The sequence below is a fragment of the Polypterus senegalus genome, chromosome 11 (genome assembly GCF_016835505.1).
Source record: "Polypterus senegalus isolate Bchr_013 chromosome 11, ASM1683550v1, whole genome shotgun sequence".
NCBI lineage: Eukaryota > Metazoa > Chordata > Cladistia > Polypteriformes > Polypteridae > Polypterus > Polypterus senegalus.
This window is the reverse complement of record NC_053164.1, coordinates 31,081,097-31,095,969: the sequence shown is the minus strand read 5'-3', so window position 1 is coordinate 31,095,969 and position 14,873 is coordinate 31,081,097. Positions and strand designations below refer to the sequence as shown.

The window sequence follows — 14,873 nt, the reverse complement described above, 5'->3', positions numbered from 1 at the left end:
CAAAGAGCAATCAATATCAGTTTTACAATACTTGAACTGGAATCTGCTGTGCTTGAAATCAACTGAGCCACCAAATGCCTATTTAGGTTACCTTGTTAACTACATGACATTGTAAAGTACTGCTAAAAAGCATGAAGTTAATGTAGTCTATTTAAACAAGTAATTGCTTTCTTTTATCACTGTTATTTTTGAATATGACTCAATGTTACAAAAATATTTAATAAGCAAACATATGATAACTGATTCATGAATGAAATAAGTAAAACGTGAAATGTTCCAACTTTCAAATCAGATAACTAATCCCCTGAACTAACCTGAATATTAAGCCATACTGATATTTTCTATCTTGTTTCTAATATGGTGAACAAAACTATATACTTCTCAACTACAACATTAAAACCACCCAATTAATATTGTGTAGGTCTCCCTTGTGCCATCAAAACAGCTCTGACTCATCGCGACATGGACTCCACATGAGCACTGACAGTGTTTTGTGGTATCTGGCACCAAGGCATTAGCAGCTGATCCTTTAGTCCTGTAAGTTCTGAGGTGAGGCCTTTATAGGTCGGACTTGTTTTTGTAGCACATCCCACAGATGGTCAATTAGATTGAGATCTGGGGAATCTGGAAGCCAAGTCAACATCTTGAACTCTTTGTCATGTTTCTCAAAGTACGTTTTGCAGTGTGGCAGGCACATTATCCTGATGGAAGAGGCCATCGCCATCAAGGAATACTGTTGCCATGAAGTGGTGTACATGATCTGTAACAATGTTCAAGTAGGTGGTACATGTCAAACTAACATCCACACAAATGACAAGACCTGAGGTTTCCTAGCAGAACATTGCCCAGACCATTATACTGCCTCTGTCGACTTGCGTTCTTCCCATAGTGTATTCTGCTACTGCCTCTTCCCCAGGTAAATGATGCACATGCACCTGAACATTCCCAAGCTCCAAAAGAAAACATGATTCATCAGACCAGGCCACCTTCTTCCATTGCTCCAAGGTTCAATTTTGAAAGACACTTGCCCTTTGTAGGTGCTTTGTGCAGTGAATATGACTCAGCATGGACAATCTTACCAGTCTGTGGCTATGCAGACTCATATGCAGTAACCTGCAATGCATTTTTTGTTTTGACACTTTTCTCCCATGGCCAGCATTACGCTTTTCATTCATTTGTGCAAAGCAGCTCTTCTGTGGGGTTGGACCAGACAGGCTAGCCTTTGCTCCCCACACACATCGATGAGCCTTGAGCGCCCATGACACAGTTGTTCTTCCTTGGACCATTTTTGATACACCATTAGATTTGATGGACCATTTTTGCATACTGGGAACACCCCTACAGGATCTGCTGTTTTGGAGATGCTCTGACCCAGTCATCTAGCCATCACAATTTGTCCCTTGTCCAAGTCGCTCAGATCCTTAACTTGCCCATTTTTACCTGCTGCCAACATATTATCTTCAAAAAGTGACTGCTCACTTGCTGCCTAATATATTCCACACTTTGACAGTTGCCATTGTAATAAGATAATCTGTAAGCCATCATCCAACCTGCTATATCCTAACACAGGGTCACGGGTTGGATGGGAAGGGGCTGCTGGTGCCAATCCCAGCCAACAAAGGCAGGAACAAATCTCTGGGCAGGGCGCCAGCCCACCGCAGACAAGATAATCAATGGTATTCATTTCACCTGTCAGTGCTTTTAATGTTGTGGCTGATTAGTGTAAAGAGTATCAAAGATGATGTCTTACTTGTTGATTTCTGTGAAAGAATTCTTTATTCATAAAGATTATTTGTTAACCTTGTCATTTAAGATGGAGATTTCTTTTTAAAATTTGGAATATTGTTTTTTAAACCCTATTTGGACCTGTAGAGGCCTTGAGGCCCATCTGTTTAGTTTGGGGTCAGGCTGCCTGGAGTTACATTCTGCTTTTGGGTTCCAGACTAGTTAAGTAATGGTTCAGTTTAGGATATTTTGAGGCTTACACCCTGTTCTACCATTTTGTGGCAAGTCAATCCCAAACATTTTCCATTGCTAAAATAATAGCCCAGTAGTGACAACTGTAGGATTTGTGTCTCATTGTGAAAGTTTCTTTGTTTCATTTGTTACACGCATAGAGATTGTATATTGTCTTTTTGGTGTGATCATCAATGAACTATCCAACTCAATTCAATTCAATTTATTTTTGTATAGCACAAGCCCAGAGTGCTTGCACAAATTTACATTGTTACCATATTTTAAATTATTCAATAACACATCATTTACATACTATAAAAAGGGTCCTTTCAGGGACTGCAACTGCATCTATATTTGCTCCTTAAAACTCCTTCATATAAGGAGAATATGTAACTTACATTTGAATACTGCCATGCCTCACCATAAAAGCAAACCAATACAGCCAGGATGCTTATTAGCATTCCCCCTTGTCTGCCTTAAACAATTTATTCATGCAACTGTAAAACTAAAAACAACATATTTTACTTGATAAAAATTCAATTATGATTAATTATATACTGTGACAGATAGGGGGCGCTGTCGTCCCCTTGAACCCTCAGACCAGACACCAGGTAAAAGTCCAATAATTGACTTTATTAAAGTAATAATGTGCACAAAGCACCCTCCACTCCACTCTACTCAGAAATAATAACACAATCCAATCAATAATCAATACAATCCTCCACTCCCAGATGCGTTGTTCCATTCCTCCCAACTCCGCTCGTCCATCTGGTATTTTCTCAGAGTCCTTTATAGTCCGTGACCCGGAAGTACTTCTGAGCCCTCAGTCCATGTGATTATCCAGCACTTCCGGGCCAGCTAAAAACTCCTCTTCTACAAACCGGAAGTACGTCATTTCCTCTGTCCATATGACTGGGATGTACTTCCGGGCTGTAGGGAAAATACAAGTCTCTGGGCCTCCCTGCAGCGTCCCCTGGTGGCCCCGACATTATCCAGCAGGGCTGTACAGGAAAACTCCAATGTCTATGATGCCCTCCTGGATATTCGGGGCACCACCATGCTGTAGGAAGGGCTCCATCTGGTGGCCTGGGGGTATTGGCTGGGATGAATGGCCGGACATATATCACAATACACATTATATTGTTCTTTTGTGAAGAAAGTGCTCTGCTGTTACTTTCATTGATACCTCTGCCTGACACATAACATATCCGGAGGTTTAAAATTGATTCCTCTTTACAATTATGTTGTAAAATGCAGCTATTCTGCAAATTAATGAGCTCATTTTCAAATCTGGGTTTTGAAACACCAAACATCTCCTTGCGCTTCAAAGTAGAATTCACTACAGCACTGAAAGGATTTTCAACTGCATGGATCATTGGGATCAGTTGTTTTAGGTCAACAAACGACCATTCCATTTCCTTGAAAGTTCAACAAGATAATCTGTCAACTCTGCTGGGTGGAAAGCAGTGCTGCACAGCTGACCTACTCGAGCACTCAAAAATGGAAAATGAGTAAACTTGCCTTTCTGAAGCCGTTCATGACAGAGAAATAGCCTTTCCTGAAAAGCCAAAACATTACTAACTGTTTCCTTGTAACTTCAGTTTTAAGTGCATGTAAGTGCCCTGTGATTTTGGTGAGAAAAGCAACATCATGCATGAATTTATCCTCGTTGACATATGTCAAATCACTGCGTTTTGCTCTGCCGAATAAACTGAATTATTTGGAGCAAATCAACAGACCTTAATAAAACACTTAACTGTCAAATTTAAGCACATATTGTGAGGTTGTGATAATGCGTTTCATACACATCCCCTAAAGACTGAAACTGCTGGTGTTTTAGGAATTGCCCTCAAATGTAATTTACAATCCTAACTACATTTTCCATTATCACCTTCAGATTTCTTTTTTTTTTTTTAAGTTTTCAAAATAACTGTTCTTGATGGAGAAAGCAGTGGTATGCAAAAAATATGGGTATACCTGCTTCTTTTTTCAGCAAAACTATAAGACCCTTCTCTTTCCTGAAAATTGATGAAGCACTGTCGGCGCTAAACAAACATCATTTTACTCAGGTTAATCTTATTTTCTGGTCCCTTAAAACACATCAGAGAGAGCCAAACAAATATCCTTTCCTCGTGTTTGGTCTTTAAATGGGAGAAGTGTGAGCAAGCGCCCCCCCACACCATGATCTGTGCCATGTCTCATATATCAGTTGATTTGTAGATGGCCAGACTAAAATGGTCTGCATCACTTAGGTCATTTATAAGTTATTCAAAAAGATTATTGAAAATTGTTTCAGCTCTTTGGGTTAGAGCAGAATCTGGAAGTTGCAATTTTGATATCTGACCAATGATATCATCTTTGTTTTAAAATCAGGGAAAAGAGATTCACTACACTTCAAGAAACATTTTTTATTAAGCTCACCTTCAGTTAAAAAGCCATCTGTTTACAACATCTTGACTATTTTATTTGATGCGTCTGTGACTGAATCATTCTCTTTTATTTTGCATCGTATTAAATTTTTCTGGCCATGTAGGCTGTCTAGAAGTGAGTGGATTTTCTCCTTTCTTAAATTGCTCTGAGGGGGAATATAATTTTCTAATGTCAGCATGACAGCATTCATGGTGATGCGGGAAATTTGTGCGTTTTAGTACTGCTATACCACTCTGACAAAGCACACATAAAGGTTTATTGTTTGCTTCAGTGAATGCAAATTCTTCTTCTTAAGTTTTGCTAAAGGTTCTATGCTTTTCTGAAATTTTACATTTCACCATTTTCTTTTTGTTTTTACCCATAACTCTGTAAACTTTTTGTCTACTTTGAATTGTAACACAGAAAGTAGCATCGCTTGAACTGAAAATACCTATAAAACGCTTATGTGTCCCCTTTTTAGAGAGAACTGAATGTGCTTGTTTTGAGCAAGAATAAAATTCAGAAAATGATTCATAGACTTGAATGCATTTCTTACTCCCTGAAAATGTTTTAGATGACTGCATGTGACCCACTGGTAGCTTTCATGTTGAGTAGCCTGAAGGTAAAGGTTGAAAGTTACTGGACGCTTGGTGGCGCAATTGCCCCGTGAAACCCAACAGACAGATGCTGACACTGGTTTAAAAGCACCCAGAAATATTTTTAGATTCTTCAATAGTGTGTCCAAAGCACCTCCACCACCATAAACAATAAATGAATAATTAATAAATCACAAATAACCAATCCTCCACTCCCAGCAGCTCTGTCACACTCCATCCCAACTCTGGCTCAGCTTGCTGGGTCTCTCATAGTCCTTTATATGGTCCTTGACCTGGAAGCACTCCGTCCTTTTGTCCATGTACTTCCAGGGCACTTCCGGGTCAGATAAAGACTTATATTTTTTCTTCAGGCCAGAAATACTTCTGTTTCTCCGTCCTCATGACTTGGGAGTACTTCCGGGCAGCGTTCCACGATGGCACCCACGGCACTCAGCAGGGCTGTGAAGCCGAACTCCATCTTCCATGGTGCCCTGCGGGAATCTGGGGCACCTTCATGCTGCAGGGAAGACGCCATCTAGCGTCTTGGATGTGTCGGCCGGGATGAGCTGCCGGCCGTCCATCACAAGGTTTAAATAATGTATCTAATTTATTGCAGTACAGCAGCCAAAATTCTGTCAGGTCTTGAGGTTTTGCCAGTCTTTAACATATTCTGGGCTTGAAGCACATTTGACTCTTCTATTTTAAAATGTGTAATTTCAGTATTAGTTTTGTTTTTTACATGAAGCATAAAATTATTTCTTCTTTTTCAAATATGTTGGTAAAATATTTATTTAGTTAATTTGCTATTTCCTGTTTCTTTTCAATAATTTCTATATGTGCACATCTCATGTTTCATTTTTACTGGAGCAGTAAATGGCTTGTTCTTTGTTTTGGCTTTACTGACTGATTCTTTTTTTCAGTTTCTTTTTTCACCTTTTTATGCTTTTTTTATCCTTTGCTATAGAGTCCTGTATTCTTCTAAGTCAAAATTGTTTGTTAACATTTTAATTTTCTTATAGAGTGATCTTTTTGGTTTTGCACTTTATTTTCTTATTTCTAGTTTAGCCATTTTTAATGTTTTTGTTTTATTATTATTATTGTATTATTAGTGTTATTATTTTTTAATAGATTCATGATTACAGTTTGTGAGCCATTACTTTCCCATTCTGTATTCTGCAAATTATGTTTAGTTTTGATGTAAATATGTGCGTTTTCAAAGACTATTTTCAATTAAACCATATTGTGATGACGTTACTTGTTTTTATTATTCTGTTTTTTTATTGTTCAAAAAGACAAAATCTAGACAGGTGTTACTGCACGTTCGGCTTGAAACAAACCGGGTGAGTCCCATTTCAGTTTCCTCTGAAACACAGAGGCGTTTACTAATCAATTTTTGAAAAGTTAAAACCCCCCAGGACCACGACATCCGTGTTTCATATCGGTCGTATGTGATTAAATAATACCCTACTGTGAAATCGAGTGGTTGTGTTCATCTTTTGCTTCCTTATGTTTTAGACATTTTTAAGAACAATTCACTTTCTTCACTGGTGCCATCTTGTTTTGTTTTTGGAAACCGCCATGTTGGAGATTGATTGCAAGTATATGAGGATTGCTGGTTGCTTGCAGGTGGTTCTTGGAGGTCGTGCTTATTGACATCACTAGGGCAACGTTATGAAATGCTGGTGCCATGTGTGCCTAATCATCCAAAATTTGTTTTTGGGAAAGAATAACCTTTGTGTCATTTGCTACTTTTTGAATTTGCTGGTTACAAAATTCTGATTACTGGTTCTGTGTTCCCTTTTTGGCTTGTGACATACTGCTCTGTTTTTTGACTATGAGTCTTGCTATACAGCTTTATATTTATCGTCTTCCAGGTTATGACCTCTGCATGATTTCTGACTTCTCTATGACTATCTCCTGATTTTGCTTTCTCTCCAAAATGCTGTGATTTAGTGATTGTGAGTTTCCTTTTTCTGCACCAGTTATTGAGAATTTATGTTCAACATCTACAGTATATCTTCTCTGAAACCCCAAGCTATCAGCTTATTCAGTTTAAATTTGTGCACCGCTCATAGCTCATCCCATGTAAACGTTAAACTACACATTTGTCCCCTGATCATGACTGACATCTCTACTTCTTAAATAGCTTTAGCACATTTCTTTACATATTTTTGTATTCTCTCTCAATTTCTGCTTTTTAATCCACTGACTTTCTGTCTTCTAGTCTATTAATATTCCTTTATGTTTTTATGTATTCTTTTCCCTGGACCCCTCTGCTCTTTCCCTCACTTTTATCTAACAGTAGCTACTTTCTCAGGGTACAATTTCTGCTGAATTTTTGCTGGCTTCATCTGGAAAGCCCCTGATTGTCTTCTCTTTGTTTTCTGGAATTGTTTGGGTCTTTCTTTAATGTAATTTTGCCTGAACTTTTGTGTAGATCAGTGGATCATCTGGCTACTCTGTGAAATCTTTAGTGATTATTGAATCTCTGAGGACTTGGAAAGGGTCAGGTGGTCATTGTAGTTCATTTATTTTTATAACCCATTTTTATTGTCATTTTGACAAATACCATTTTTTTCTGTTCATGTCTTCATTTGATTTCAATATAAACTACAGCACCAAAAAAAGAAAGACTTGCGGCATTATAAGCGCCTGACAATTGTTCGAAAATAAACAAACTTCAATCTAATGAACTCATACAAACTTGGCAGTTGAATTTTTCACTTGGGTGATATCTTTATTTACTTTTGTAACAGTCATTAAATATCTGCCTCTTAATCTAATAAAATTAGCCCATCTGAATTTAATAAGTTTTAAGATTGAATATATCACCTTTCTCAAAGTGACGGTTACTACACATAACATTTAAATAAATACAACAGTAAACCAATAATAATAGAATAAGTTAAAAAAATCAAGTATAAACAAAGTACACAATAAAACAACTACTGGAATATACAAAAGAGAAATAAATTTGAAACAAACTAGGAGCTATTACAAGAGAAATCCTGCAGAAAGAAATAAAGGTTATCAGATCAGTTGTCTTGCACTGAGGTAAAGAATTAGAAGATGTGGAGCCATGGCAATCCATGTACATAGTTAGGGTTAGGGTTAGGGTTAGTCTGAGTCTGAAGACCATTAGCAGTCCGTGCAGTGCTAGAGGACCTAAGTAGACCTAGAGGCTGCGAGGGTGAAGGAGCTCAACTATCTCAATGGAAAATTCCTGAAGTCACAGCAAAGCCAACCACTAACCACCGTGCTTTTTGATAGGCTTGGAGCAATGAATAGATAACGCTTGCTTGAATTTCCTGATTATCATGACAACTTCTTATATTTTAAAAACAAAAACATGCATACTTGTGCAATCTTAACATTGATTGATTGTTTCCATAAGTATTGGATGCAACTAGACAACATTCGTTATTTTTTTAACAAACACTAGCTATGTATTCCTGTGCTGTAAAAAGCCTGGGGTCCTAGAAACTATTGAAATTGTCAGAAAAAAAAATGAAATGTAGAGATGTCAGGTAATTGAAAGGAACTACTCTGGGCATCTCTTTTCTAGGAGGTTTTGTTTTACCAACGTGCTCGCCTCACATGTGTATTAGCGTCTAAGTGAATGTGTCTTTCTTTGTAGGTTTCGCTTTGCCAGCATGCTCACCTCGCTTATGTATTAGCGGCGGGAAGAAAAGTCAAAGGGATACTGTTTTGCCGATGTGTTTGTCTCACTTGTGTATTAGCGACTAAGCGAGTTGCTCTCTTTTCTCTGCAGTTTCACTTCGGCGACAGAGTTGCTTTCTTTGAGCTTCATGCTGTAGCTTTGCACTTCTGGGCCGGAGAGACAAACACACACACTTCCACGTGTAGACATTTATATATAAGATGCTTGATCCAGTTGAAGTAATATGGTTTAAATTCATCAGTTACAAGGTAGGGCACCACACATAATTGTGCTGCCTACTTATAGTCAACAATTAATCTAACCTGCATGTTTTGGAGACAGAGACAGTTAACCAGAGTAAACTGAGAACATCTGGCACAAATGCATGGGTATTGTGCACAATCCACAATGACTGGGCCAGGATTTAGACCCAGGACTCTAACTACTGCATGTGATCCCCAGGTTGCTCGCAGCTGGCATTACCTCCTTGAAAATCGGATACTGATAGTTAAGTACCAAGAAGGATTGGGCAATGTGGACATGTTACAGCAAATGTAGGTGCTAATGGGCAAGTAGTGCTTTTAATTATCAGCAAATCAAACCGTGTTCAGCAAAAGTATTGTGCATAATCTTAAAAATAATCATAAAAAAATAACAAAAAAAACCCCAGTTTAAATAATAAAAAGTGTCTTTCATCAGAGGTAACAATTTCCATAAATAATGAATCCAATCAAAGGTTTAAGGTTCAAAACCAAAGTTAGGATCTATCCTTGGCTCAGTGATGACCCTGCTCTTCCTTTCTTTGTTTCCTTTTGTTTAACCTTCTGGTTTCCATTTTTTTGTTTCTTTCTCCCTTCTCCTTGGATCTCATTTCTTCTTACTCAGGCTTCTGTTATATTCAAACTGGCACAGGCGTTGTAAATATGGTTCCCAAAGTGCTAATGAGGAAACCAGCATGTGAACATACGATCAGCCTATTCACCCATTAGCACCTTTGGGATGCCGTGCTACACAACTGCACACATATACCCCCAAATAAAACACCCAGATGACAGGTACAACATTAATACTCTCATTGCTAGGGACAAGAGACCACCTTTGATAATAGAGAATCAATATTGTGTATGGAAGATATGACTCCTGGGGGACCAGAGTGTGTCTGACACAATGTGGAGCAAAATGAAACCTGCCTTTGAGTCAGCCATATTGTTATAAATCTAATATAGACCTCCCTGCTCCTCAGTATTACTTTTTTTGTGTAACAGATTGGTTTACAGGATCTCTCTCTCATAAACTCACATAGCCTCTTATTGAGTGTACTATTTTCATTCCGGTACTTTCCTGGTTTATCTGTTGTTACAGTTTCCAAAAGTTTGAATGATGTAGAAGTAACACTTATTGGATGTAATTGGCAAGATCCATTTTGTCTCCCTTCCTGTAGATTGGAGTCATATTTGCAGCTTTCCAATCATCAGATACTTCTCCTATTTGTAGTCTGTTAAAAAATGCTTACTAAAAGTTTATGTAAAGGCTGAAATTATGTAATTTATTTGAGTACAGTAATTATAGTTCTCTCAGGTCCTGAGATTTTACTAGTCTTAACATATTCAGAGTTTGAAGCACATCTGACTCTTCTATTTTAAATTCTTTAAGGTCAGTGTTAGTTTTGATTGCCACCTGGAGTATTCAAATTATTTATTCTTGTTGGGTAAAATAAAAACAAAGCCTGAGCACACTGTTTTTAATAAAATCACATATTGCCGAGGACCCCGGAATGTGCTTGACCGCACTACAGAACAGTGCTAAGTTAGTTAGTTATTAGATATAATTAAAAAGTGTTAAACTGTGACTGCTATTTAAAAAATATTGAATTTCTGCATTGGGTTACACACCATTACATCATATTCTACATAATTATCATACTTTGTTAACATGGAAGCACTGAAAACTAAATTAAGTAGATTGTATAGTTTCAGGGATATAATTACAAATTTACTTGTAGATTTCCCCCTCTTGAAGTTTCAGAAAAATGGATGTCTCTACTTTGGAATTAAACATGTCATCCATCCTCCAATATGCAAATAAACAATATTTACATAAAAACATTGATTTTACTAGCAAGAGGAGACCGTCCAATCCATCAGACCTGTCTGGTTTGCTAGTAGCTAAGTAGACTCAACACATTATCCAGACTTCTTCTGTGAGTCAACAAAGCCTCCATTTCAGTTTCATGAATCTGAAGTGCATAATGTTATAATCTTAATCTTTGATCCTTAATATTACTTTTCATAATTATTTTGTGCAATGGATAGCCTTTGGAAAATCTTAGTAATTTTGAATGTTTCCTTTTTAAATTTTTTTGTCCTCATGGTTGATTTTCTTTAAGACTAGGGGGCTCTACCCCCTGCTCGCTTTGCTTGACTACCCCCGGGTTTGGTTATCCGGATATACAATTTAAAGAGATTATTATTTTCATGGGAATTGCTACATACTCTTTTGATTCTATGTTGCATCACTTCTCTGTGATCATAAACACCTGACCGAATTGTGGTTTCTTCAAAATTAAACTTGTTGCTTTAATTGTTGTGGGACCACATTGTCTCATAGCGTATGGTCCATTATTGCGTTAATCTATGTTTTGAGCATTGAATGATGCGATTGCGAAAATTTATTGTAGACTTGGATATTTTGCCTGTAGTGTTTGTGGATTTCACTTTCACCAAACAGCAAATATTTTAATTCTCGCAGATACGCCTCTTCATTGGGAGCCAACACTACTTTTCCCTGATGGCAACATGAATTAGACAATCTACAAGTCTCTGACTTAAACTTTAAAGCCTTACAATATCTACATACTTCTGACATATCACCTATGTCCATATATTCAATCTCTTTTTGCTGTTCCTATATTTAATAATAATTAGTAATAATTTCCGTTTGTTTATGCTAATTCAATCTTTACTTTCTTTTTTTTTTATACTTTCGAATTTTGCTACTTTCTTGCATGTGTATCAGGCCAATGTTTTTTTGAGTCTTGAATTCCACTGCTTTATAATCGCTAACCAGCTCTGCATGTGTATCACGTAAACGTTTTTGAATGTCTTTATGAAGTCATAGAACGTATACAATTTTTAAGAGCTGGGAGCACATGAAGTGTGTCTGCCAAAAGCATTCCAACAATTGAGAGGTTAGATGTCCGTGATCTTGTTTTAAATTGTTTGTAAGTAGGGCGTGACATACAAAAGTCACCGTCTCACGGGTCTTGTTTCCGAAGGTTGTAAAGTCTAGTCTCGCGGGACGTCAGAGTGTCTTTCCGAGATGATCACGTCTCGACCCAAGATTTTTTTATTATAATAGAGAGATGGCATTTTGTTGATGGCAACTGTATTGTGTCCAACCACATAATTTATTGTAGTGGATGATCCTACTTAAAATGATGGTGTTTGGTTATTTATGGATATTCCAACTGTTAAATAAAACTAAGAGTAAATAGTGATGTTAGTCGATTTGGCACAGGGAAAGGGTAACAAACACATTCCAATTTTAGCTTCATTTCTTTTGATTAAGATTTTGTTTCTTGTAATTACTTCCCTTTTGTCTATGCTGGTACTGACCACTACTTAAACTTTAGCTTTTCTTTACAATTTTCCTTTTAACTTTGCCTTTTTGTTTAGGGAAAATGCAAGGTCATTGTTGATTTGTTTTGCAAAAAAAAAAAAACTTTTGTGGACATAAAAAGCTAAATAAATGTATCATATACAGTATGTATCTCTTCGCTCCGAATGCAATTCAACCAAAAAAATGGCATTCTGTGCTGACCTGGTTATATGTTTTATTTTAAACAATTGCCTTAAGGTGAAAGGTCGGCATTACATCATAACTCGTACAATTCGGGTAGCTTTACTTTGCCCAAATTGTCCGAGTGGTAACTTCGAGTTTGTTGACTGTTCACGTAATACTTCTGACTCAACAACTCAGATTTACCATCTGTCTGAGAGCACATTAATTCAGCATTTCTCAGCTACACAGAAAATTTTGGCAAAAATTTGGCAAATAAGGTTACCGAGCAGATTCGCTACAAGAAATGAAGAGAAACACAACCGCAAGCCATTTCACAAGTGCAACTACATATCACCATAAGTTTAATTTTTTTTTTTTTTCTGGTGAGCACAGGCAGATTCAATTTCTATTCTCTGTCACAGAAACTTTAGGATTCTCAGCCTTATCCACTATGTTATGCTATCAGTATTATATACTGTAAGTGAAATGGTGCAAAATTTTCTTGTGTGCTTGATCAGCATTAAAGGATGGCCTCTTAATATAATATAAGCTACTTTTTTACTGAGATTAAGCAGCATAATAAATGTACCCACATTTAAGGACCCACAGCAACTTGCACTGGGCAGAAAAGGAGAAATGGTTAACTAAAAACTCATGAAGTGTAAGATTCCCTTGTTTATTGTTTAATATGCAAACTTAATGCAAATTACACACCTATAAAATGTCACACATTTCACAACTTTCACCTTTGTTGTTGTTGTATTTTGTTTTGTTATGTGTATTATGTGTTTTTTATTGACTAACATGAATTTTTTGGTCAGCAGGTCCTGAGTCAATTCCTATTGTTACCAAAGCATGTGCTTTTAACCTAACCAATTGTCCTATACATATCCAGTCTGGTCTCATCAAATAATGAATGGGTCTCAGACACTGAAGATGACAGAGGCAACATGGCTTGAAATTGTCAAAGACATCTGCTTGTTTGAGTTATATCCCAGTGTAAATGTAAAGTTTGGCTGGATCAATTATGATTCACACCAGTTACTGTTTTTGAAGTGACGTCACTTTCCGAGGAGGATTGATTGGATAAATGACTCCAGATGTGTGCTATTTCCCTGTATTTCACCCGCTCGTCTCTGTCAACCTTCACAGCTGGTTTAAAAACTACTGTGTAATGTCTCTCAGAATTTGTGAATCAGATAGCAGTTTGCTTGAACAGAGATTGCTCATTGCTTTTGGACTCCTTGGTTAGACAGTTTGTGATGAACAAAATTGAAATGGGCATATTTGAGCCTAAGCTTTATCCCCAACCATCACCAGTCCACTAACTGTTAACAATGTCATCCAATGAATGAATGAACTGATAGACTGAATAAGGTGCTTTTGTATACATGACTGTATGTCAGAGATGCTCAAGTTTGGTCCCCGAAGGTCACAATGACTGCAGGTTTCTATTTCAACCAAACTGCTTAACTAGAAGCTCGTTATGACTGCTGAAGCCAGTTATTACTCAGGACACATTTTATTGCTTAACTTTAATTAACTTGCCTTTTAAGATTCCCTCACAATTGCTTACTTTCATCTAAAACAGTCTCATTCTCTGTTTTAACTACTTCTTGCAATTTATCCATAAGATGAAAGTGACACAGAACCCAACAACTCTCAGTCTAACTTGTTTCCATTTACATCTGTATGTGTTCATCATGAAGTGCTTGTTGGAGTAAAACATTTGGAAAAGAATGGAAGATAAAAGGTGAAAAATAAGATGTACTTATCTTCTCTGGGCCACTAGTCACTCAGAAATGTACAATTTAAGAATCACCTGATGTTCCAAATGAAAACCATAAAATTAAATTATATGTTCTGTTATTGGCCATGATTGACTTCTAATTAAGAAACTGGGCTGGAGCAAAAACCTGCAGTCACCTCCAAAACAAAGCTGTGCTATAAGTGGTACCCTAAATGTTGCCAAGAATATGTGTTGACAGCTTAAGGGCTGATAAATTAATGTCAGTGAAATATTCAATCATTATCTTCTTCTTTGTCATCTTTTCCCACTTCTATGTGAGGCTGATGTGTTTGATCAGCCTTCTCCAACCTGTTTAGTCCCACACCTCTTCACCAGTCAAGCTCTTTTCCTTCAGGTCTTCCTTTACTTTATCCATCCTACTCTGCTATGGCCTTCCTCTCTTTCTCTTCCCATGTCCCATCACTTTTTGCTAACATATTCATTGTCTCTCCTAATCACATGTCTTCAGTCTACTTCAATCTGCTTTCCTGTACTTTCTTAGATTTCTCTCCCACTTTAGATGATGCACATATGAGGTTGTTTTTAGTGTAATGGGAGTACACATTTAGTCACTGTAGCATAAAGTGTCACCGAGTTATCTTTCACACATTTCTGCTTAAGTGAAGTTTCTTGCTTTTAATTACTTTTATGAATATGAACATCTTGTCAATTACCTGATGCA

General features: G+C 37.1%; 1 long non-coding RNA gene across 2 annotated transcripts in view; it reads left to right on the top strand.

The window, feature by feature from the left end:
- LOC120538796 overlaps positions 1 to 14,873 on the top strand; it is a 42,117-nt gene that overhangs the window by 13,094 nt on the left and 14,150 nt on the right. The window contains exon 3 of one of the 2 annotated variants that reach the window (XR_005635515.1): positions 5,333 to 5,409. The exons of the other annotated variant lie outside the window; for it this stretch is intronic. This is a non-coding gene — a long non-coding RNA (uncharacterized LOC120538796). Of the gene's footprint in view, positions 1 to 5,332; positions 5,410 to 14,873 lie in introns of those variants that run through there. 2 annotated transcript variants of the gene reach the window in all.